Source organism: Conger conger, chromosome 9 (genome assembly GCF_963514075.1).
Source record: "Conger conger chromosome 9, fConCon1.1, whole genome shotgun sequence".
NCBI lineage: Eukaryota > Metazoa > Chordata > Actinopteri > Anguilliformes > Congridae > Conger > Conger conger.
Genome location: NC_083768.1, coordinates 34,969,569 through 34,978,255, shown reverse-complemented (window position 1 = coordinate 34,978,255; position 8,687 = coordinate 34,969,569). Strand labels below are relative to the sequence as shown.

General features: G+C 48.1%; 1 pseudogene; it reads right to left on the bottom strand.

Annotated features, from left to right (window-relative positions):
* Window positions 1-339: 339 nt before the first annotated feature.
* LOC133137642 (ATP-dependent RNA helicase DHX30-like) lies at window positions 340-8,450 on the bottom strand (annotated as a pseudogene).
* Window positions 8,451-8,687: the final 237 nt, after the last annotated feature.

The following is an 8,687-nucleotide window of genomic DNA, read 5'->3' as shown; positions in this document are numbered from 1 at the left end:
CAGCCGGAGCACTGCACCTCATTAACAGTACTGGATATTACAAGGGGCATTTCTGTCAGACTTGTGATTCATTCTCAAAATGGGATGGTACACCAATTAGACTGCGTATTACATATTCATGATGGTTCATTACATATATGAAGTTCTGGTCATGCTCAGAATTAAACAAACTGTATGTCCATTTCATGTTCTTATTTTATCGTTTTTATAAGTAGCTGTTATGAGAGGACTACATTTTCTCGGACAGCATATCCTATGGGGACCGTTTAGTCATGTACATTGTCTGCATGTTTAAGGGAAAAGGCGGTATTTCAAACAACTGGAGGGCCACCAAACCTATCAATTAAGTGCCCATAACGTTTTGTCCCATGGGAGGGTGGAACCTTCCTCCATAGTGTGGTCTCTGATCTCCATCTCCCCATCCTGAAGGTCCGAAATATTCCCACTCACTGAAGTAGCACGCGCATGCGTCAGACTCGGTGCATCGAGTAACGGGGGCTGAGGACTCCTCTCTGGGCGCGGCCCCCATGGCTCCGAGACTTCGGTCCCCGGCTCGGTGCTGTTGAGCAGCTGCACCAGCAGTGCGATGAGCTGGAGGTCCTGTGCGCTGGTGTCGCGGTCCTGGGTGCTGGCTTGGCGGTCCTGGGCGCTGGTGTCGCGGTCCTCGGTGCTGGCTTGGCGGTCCTGGCCACTGGTCTGGAGCTCCTGGGTGCTGGCGTGGTGGTCCTGGGCGCTGGCTTGGCGGTCCTGGGCGCTGGCGTGGTGGTCGGGGGATCGGCGGGTACGCAGTAGCTGCCTCTGTAGCATGGCGTGCAGGGACATGCGAAGCTCCCACAGCAGCTTCCAGCTCTGAACAGACATCTCACAGCGCACCAAAGACTGCTCTCCTAATGAAACCTCCACTCGCCCCCCGGACACTGGAGACAGAGAGCGAACGATAAACATACGATTTCCTTTACTGTCTCCGACACTGAACTTAGACCGAAATACCCCAAGTTGTTTAAAGTACACTTAAAATACACTAGAATAGAAAGCTTCAGTGAAAATGGTGTAATACATTCATTAGAAAAAAGCCTCTCACTCAGTGATGGGACAGAAGTGAGGTCAAACATACCCCTCTCTGTGATGTTGCATTCGGTGAGCAGCAGCAGGGAAAGCGGGTTGACCACAGTGGAGTCCCTGATAAAGACTTGTCCGTTGGACTTGACAGCTGTGAAAAACGTGAGCCAGCGACTAGGAAGATTCTCCTCTCCTCTGGGAAGGACACACGGACAGGTATCACAGACAAGCAACAGAGACGTCATTCAACCATTTTGCAACTCACTACAACTCAAACTTTCACTACATTTTTTATGAGAGAACAAGCCTTGCTTTCGAATAACTAAGACATTATTTTCCACTAACGTGCACGTACAATCATGATTAGGTCGACTACAACTATCAGCTACGACCCTTCTGACTCAATGCCAGGACCGTTTGTTGCGTCAACCTGTGAAAAAAGTGTCTGCTAAATGCCTAAATGTAAAAAGCAAATGAGAAAGCCTGCATAAAATAACAATTATTTTTTAATTGAGTAGTTTCCTGCCTGGAAGTGTGAATGAGCTAAGTGGGTAAGATTATAACACAGACGGTGCTTTGAGGAAGTAAAACGAGTAATAGCAAACAGCAGAAAGATCCCTAGGCAATGAACATTCCCAGCATGCACTCCCCATCTTCCATTTTGGCTCGCTCATCCCTCAATCTGTCCTCTCAGCTCATCTCCGTTTCTCCAGCCCACACCTTGCTCACCTGTTGACGGTGGAGCGGTGCAGGAGGACGGGTCCGGTGCGGGTGCGGTAGGCCAGGCAGTTGGGCCGAAACTTTCCCCCCTTGGTCACCATGCCCTTCTTCACCTGAAACACGAGAGGAGGTGAGGCAGGGCAGTATGCGGACGGGAGAGTCCCGCTCAGTGGCATGAAGCTGAACGAACGTGCGGCAGCAGAATAACGGGTAGGGGAAGTGGGCTTTTAACCTCAAGGTTTCAGGTTCAACTCCCGGATAGGACATTGGACCCTTGAGCAATGTAGTTAACATAGTAACGTAGTTGACCCTAAATTGCTTTGGTGTACATGTGCGTTCCCTTAAATATTACTTGTAAAAGGATTTTTAACCAGAGGTGCTAAAATCTTTGCACACTACTGTATGTAAAGGAAATGAATGCAAATAATTGTGGAAGTCAACCCTGGATAAGAGAGCCTTCTAAATGGCTGTCATTAAATGCAATGTAAGGAGGTGTGGATAAGAGCTCCTGTTTTAGGGATTATACATTATACATTCCTCACTATACGTTGCAGTTACTTTCCAGAATAAAAATCTGTATGAAAAAAACCTACTTTCACATTTGTCATTCATCTCACAATGTTAAATTACACAATGTATCACGAAAGGAAGTCATGTGCGCTTTATGGTGGAACACCAAAAGGTAACGGGGTGACATGTCAGGCTAGCTGTTGTTGCGTCGCCACGACACTAGATTGGGGACAAAACTATTTAAGTACGGGGACTGACAAACCAAAAAACGGTCCTGAAAAATGAAACTTCCTGATGTAACTGCGAAAGGAAGGATTAACGGATGAGCGTAGAGCGAGCACCCTCTGCACATGCAGAGGAGTACAGAGGAGTGCAGAGGAGTGTGGAGGAGAGCAGAGGAGTGCAGAGGAGTGTGGAGGAGAGCAGAGGAGAGCAGAGGAGAGCGGAGGAGTGTGGAGGAGTGTGGAGGAGTACAGAGGAGTTCAGAAGAGTGCAGATAAGTACAGAGGAGTGCAGAGGAGTTCAGAGGAGAGCAGAGGAGAGCAGAGGAGTTAAGAGGAGAGCAGAGGAGTTCAGAGGAGAGCAGAGGAGAGCAGAGCGTACCTGGATGAGGTTGGGGTACAGACCGGCCAGCAGCACGGCCTTCACCAGCTGGTCCTCCTGGCTGAAATGGTTTGTGGAGGAACGACGTGGATGCACTGGAATGCGCTGCTCAAAGGAAAGATTGTTCCTAACTTCTACTTCTAGCTCTTAGACGGAACATTTAAGGGGTTGTAATGTCCTTATGGATCAGCTCTGACCAGGGAGGGAAATTGAACACAGTGGGCTCAATCCAATCTCTTATTTTTCTCCACTTTTTTCCCTTTCCTTACTGCTCACCCGGAATACGTTCACGCCCCACCATCTTTAAGGACATTTCAGTGCCTTAAATGTTCCTCCTAGGAGATAGAAGTTAGGAACTCCCACGCATCTGCCGTGTATGTGATGTAACTGACATGGTTTCCAACAAATGTTTAAGAGGAGAAAAATAAGGGACTGTAGTGAGTGCAGTGTCTGTGTGTCTCTCACCCTGTATGAAGCGCAGGCCGCTGCTAGAGAGGCAGTGGTCGGCAATGGCGAGGTTTGAACCCCGCAGTTGTCGGGGGATTTGCAGATGGCTCAAGATTTACCTCACGAACGCGTTTAAAAGCATGCTGAGCCAGAAGAACAAGAGGAACACAGAAAAGGTGCCGGTGGAGGGCGTGCTGACCTCTCGGATGAGCGCCCGGTTCTGCATGCTGTTGAGAAAGGGGTCCCGGGTCAGACAGGCCATGATGGAGAGCAGGGGCAGAACGCAACGGAACAGCACCCCCAGAACCAGGACCTTCCCCAGCCTGGGGTCGCAGGACAGGCAGGCGATACGCTCCCCCAGCGGGGTCAGAGACTCGCTACCATCCAGAACCCCTGCAACCAAGGAACAGAGCTTAGATCCTCCACCCGCAGCCCTGTGTGTGTGCGTGAGTGTGTGTGCATGCGTGCGTTTGTGAATGTGTGTGTGCGTGCGTGTGCATGTGTGTGCGTGAATGTGTGTATATATGTGTGTGGGTGTGTGCATGAGTGTGTGAACGTGTATGTTCACGTATGTGTGCTTGTATGTATGGGTGTGTATGTGTGGGTATGTGTGTATGTATGTGTGTGTGCAAGTGTTTATAACTTACCAATCTCCCGCAGGTTCATGATGGCCTCTTCTACTGCCGCCTTGTCTGGACTGTCAATAACTTGGGACAGGAAGTCCACAGCCTGCCCAGAGAGAGGGAGACAGGGGATGTAAGGGAACATTTCATCCAGTTAATACAGTAACCATTGCATTATCACCAAACAGCTAATCATGCATTCGCTTTTGCGTGCGAGCCAACTGAAAGATAATTGCTTTTACCAGTTTAAAATTTCAACGAAAAAATAACTTCTGTGAATTCATATCTGATGCTACTTGCGTCTAGAATTTGAAGAGAATTGGATTGGATCCCCCCCCCCCACCTTCCATCACTTGGTCCATTCCTCACCTGGCTGTCTGGACTGTGAACCTTGGCCTGCATCACTAAGCTCTCCAGGGGGGTGCGCAGTATCTCAGGGATGGGGAAGTCTGGCATTGCCTCCAGACGTCCCTTTGGAAACAGGTGGTAGGAGTGGCCAGGCTGGCAACGCCCAGCCCTGCCCTTGCGCTGGGTGACATTGGAGCACTAGATCCAGAGGGTGTCGAGACAGGAGACCTAACACAAAGGGCAGGTTAAACTTCAGCGCCACAGTCCAGCCCTGACAGAACTTGCCGCAATCCCAGAATGTTCCATTCATGTACCTTAAGCAATCAAGCAAATACATGTAAATATAGCTGTTGGTCAGCCTATAAGCTAATAAAACAAATGGTGATTCGATAAAGAGAAAAGAGTGTTTCCGATTGGATTTAGACCTTGGAAGACAAACAGTTTGGTCTCTACACTTTCACATAAAGCTGCTTCAGTTATTTTTTTTAAAAATCTTTGATAACACAGATGGTTGTCAACCTATCAATGACAACAAGTGGAGTTGTCCTTGCATTTACTCAAGTACTCTTTTATCTCTTTATTTTTTGTGTGGAAAGGCCATTTTACAGCAGCAGACCAACTTAAATGCATCAGTAAGCATGTACAGTATAGAACACATTTCTTTGCTAAATGGCGTTTAGTCATCAAGGGTCCAAGGTATCAAATGAGCATAATTTACAGCTCAATCTAGTCCCACCCCCCCAATTCCCATAGAGATCTCATATCCAGACTCTGATGACATTGCTAGGTCACGGATATCAGGAAGTCATGCCATGCAAAGGATATGCAACAAAGTACAAAAATCTATGATTATGTTAATTTGTCCAATTATTTTTGAGCCCCTAAAATTGGGGGGACTATGTATAAAAGGGGCTGTAGTTCCTACACCATTCACCTGATTTAGATGTAAATACCGTCAAATTAAAAAGTCTGAAAGTCTGCACTTTGAGTTATTTGATATTCATTATTTACTTCCAACTCCAATATCCTGTGGTAGACCGCTAAAATAACAATAACTTTGTCAATGTAGAAACATTGCTGGACCTAACTGTATGTGTGTGTGTGTGTGTGTGTGTATAGGTGTGTGTGGGTATGGCTGGTAGGCAGTTGGTGGTACCTTGGTACGCGGGTCGTAGTGCTCCTCTTTCTGAACGCCCAGGTCCACCACGTGAACGATGTCGTCGATGGTGATTGAGGTCTCTGCGATGTTGGTTGCCAGGACGATCTTGCGCTGGCCTGCAGGGGGGCGCTGGAACACGGTCTGCTGGTCTGACAAAAGTAAAATCTTGACTGAATAAAATGGTATATACCCACACTTACAGGCACACTACGAACACCTGCAGCTTGGATACTACAGCATTCAAAAAGTCCATATACAGTCAAATTCATCACTTTTTCAATATTTACATTGTACATATAGAGGTTACGATATTAAGCCCATTTTACTCAGTCAAGGTTTTACTTTTCTTGAACACACAAAAAACGTTTTACATGATACACACGGCAGGAGGAATTTGCATTGTTTTTCTGGACACCGTGTTGCTTGCGCAAGTACCGCTGCGATTTACGTTAGCAAATCAGCGGTGTGTCCATGAGGCGGGCTCAAACATAAAAGGAGAGTACAGGCTCGACCTCCAGTTCTTTGAGTTTGAAAATGACATTTACATGATCATTTACACATGCTTTACATTGCCTTGCTTTACATGAACAGTGTTATTTTCCAGTTGAATTTGGAAAAAGAAGAAATCTTGTGCTTTCATGAACACTCAAATGTAATAAAATAGTGACTGCACATAACCTTTATTATCTGTGATGAAATGTGGCCATTACATAGAGAATATAAAGAATTTGTCTTAATATTGGAACAGTGTGCCTCTCTAAATTGTGCAGAGTTGCATACACACACACAGACATGGAATTTAAGCATGCATGGCCAGGGTCACGGTCACGGTCACTGACAGGGCAGAATTAGACAGCCCTTGCCCTGGAAAGCAGCTTTCCTCTTCAGAATCTTCTGGACCATGCGGATGTCCTGCCAGCCAGGCAAGAAACACAGTACTGCCCCTGCAGAGAAAGAGAGAGGTCAAAGGTCAGCTGGAATGTGTGACAGGATATGGGTCTGTCAGTGTGTGTGTGCGTGTGTGCGTCTGTCTGTCTGTCTGTCTGCCTGTCTGCCTGCCTGCCTGTCCACCTGAAAGGCAGACATGAACACACACTCACAGACCTTTGTGGTTGTGTGTGGATGTCACTTATACTGACCACAATAACAAGTATTTTTTGCACAATATCTTTATTTCTTTATAAGAGAAATACCAGTCCAGTTAAAGTCTAACTTCCAAGGCCATGAAATACTCCTGGGAGAAACACATTGCCACTGATCTATTGGGTGTTGATAAGACAGCCAATCGACAGCAAGGCCATAAAGCTTCCATGTGTGTTTCTGTCATTCACATATGCCAATATATCAGTGCTAATGTGTTTCTCCCAGGAGCATTTCATGATGTTATTTCCTGGAAGCATTTCATGTGGCGTCTGATGTTTGTAGTCTGAGGGCAGCCTGTAGCGTAGTGGTTAAGGTACATGACTGGGACCCGCAAGGTCGCTTGTTCGATCCCCAGAGTAGCCACAATAAGATTTGCACAGCCGTTGGGCCCTTGAGAAGGCCCTTAACCCTGCATTGCTCCAGGGGAGGATTGTCTCCTGCTTAGTCTAATCAACTGTATGTCACTCTGGATAAGAGCGTCTGCCAAATGCCATTAATGTAATGTAATGTAATGTTTGTTTTTTACGATAACATCCAGTAAGAACGCTGATGCGGCATGTGGCAGCAATGATTGTTATTATGCTTAAAAAAATAATTGAATAATCATCATTGTGGTACATCAGAATATCACCCAGTCCTACTGTCCATTATTTGACTGCATTACTTATCTTTCTCAGGCTGGTACAGGGAGACAGGAGGGGGTAGGGGTTCAAATTCAAAATGCTTCATTGGCATAACAAAATACAGCTTATGTTGCCAAAGCACAGAAAAGAACACATAAAGAGCATACACCACTGAACACATGATCATATACGTACAAGGACATAACAGTTCACAGACAATATAAGCCAACCGAACAATATGCATCGTCTCTTACCTGGCTACTAGCACTGGCGAGGCTTGTCATGGGGGCAGGCCGTCCCATCTCCCGCAGGACCTGCTCCAGGTATCGCTGGCGGACGGGGTACATGATCCCAGGCACGCGCAGTACCTGGCAGCCCCCGAAGTAGCGGGACAGGCGGTCTGTGTCGGGGTCGGGGTTGTGCTGCAGGGCGGTGCGCAGTAGGGCCAGCAGCAGGTCGTTGCTGACATCACGTTCGTGCACCTCTTCCACCAGCACGTGGCTCACCCCCTGCAGCGCTGCGTTGCTCTGCAGCTTCTGCAGCAGCACGCCCACCGTGAGGAACAGCATGGCTCCCCCGCTGTGCTCTGGGGGACAGCTGTCCAGCCTCACCTTAGAGAGAGGGACGTTTCTGTGATAGACTGTACTGTCTGTGATAGAGCAGTGTGTCTGTGATAAGAACAGTGTCAGTGATAAGAACAGTGTGTCAGTGATAGAGCAGTGTGTCTGTGATAAGAACAGTGTGTCAGTGATAGAGCAGTGTGTCAGTGATAGAGCAGTATGACTGTGAGAGAGCAGTGCGACTGATAGAGCAGTCTGTAGGGTAGTCCAGAGTGTCTGTGTTACAGAAGTGTCTGTGATGAAGCAGTGTGTCTGTGATAGTGCAGTGTGTCTGTGATGAAGCAGTGTGTCTGTACCTGGTACCCCACACAGTGTTGGAGATCAGGTCCGAGCTCGTGAGCCACCCTGTGGGCCACAGACACGGCGCTGATCCTGCGCGGCTGGGTGACCAGGATGTTGCACCGCGCCCCGATGTACAGGTGCTTTGCCCAACAGGCAGTAGGCAAATGCGGGGATCCGGGCGTGCTGATCCTCGGCGTCGCAGACTGGTTCCGGGGACGTGGAACGTCACCTCTCTGGTGGGGAAGGAACCGGAGCTAGTGCGTGAGGCGGAGCAGTACCAACGAGATATAGTTGGGCTCACCTGGACGCACATCACTGGTTCTGGAACCAAACTCCAGGAGAGGGGCTGGACTCTGTTCTTTTCTGGAGTTCAGGGTGAGAGGCGCCGGGCGGGTGTGGGGATACTCACAAGCCTATGCACCAAACGGCAGTTCAGAGTATCCGGCCTTCTTGGAGTCACTGGGCGGCATCCTGGAAAGGGTGCCATCTGGATACTCCATAATTCTGCTGGGCGACTTCAACGCTCACATGGGCAATGACGGAGAAACCT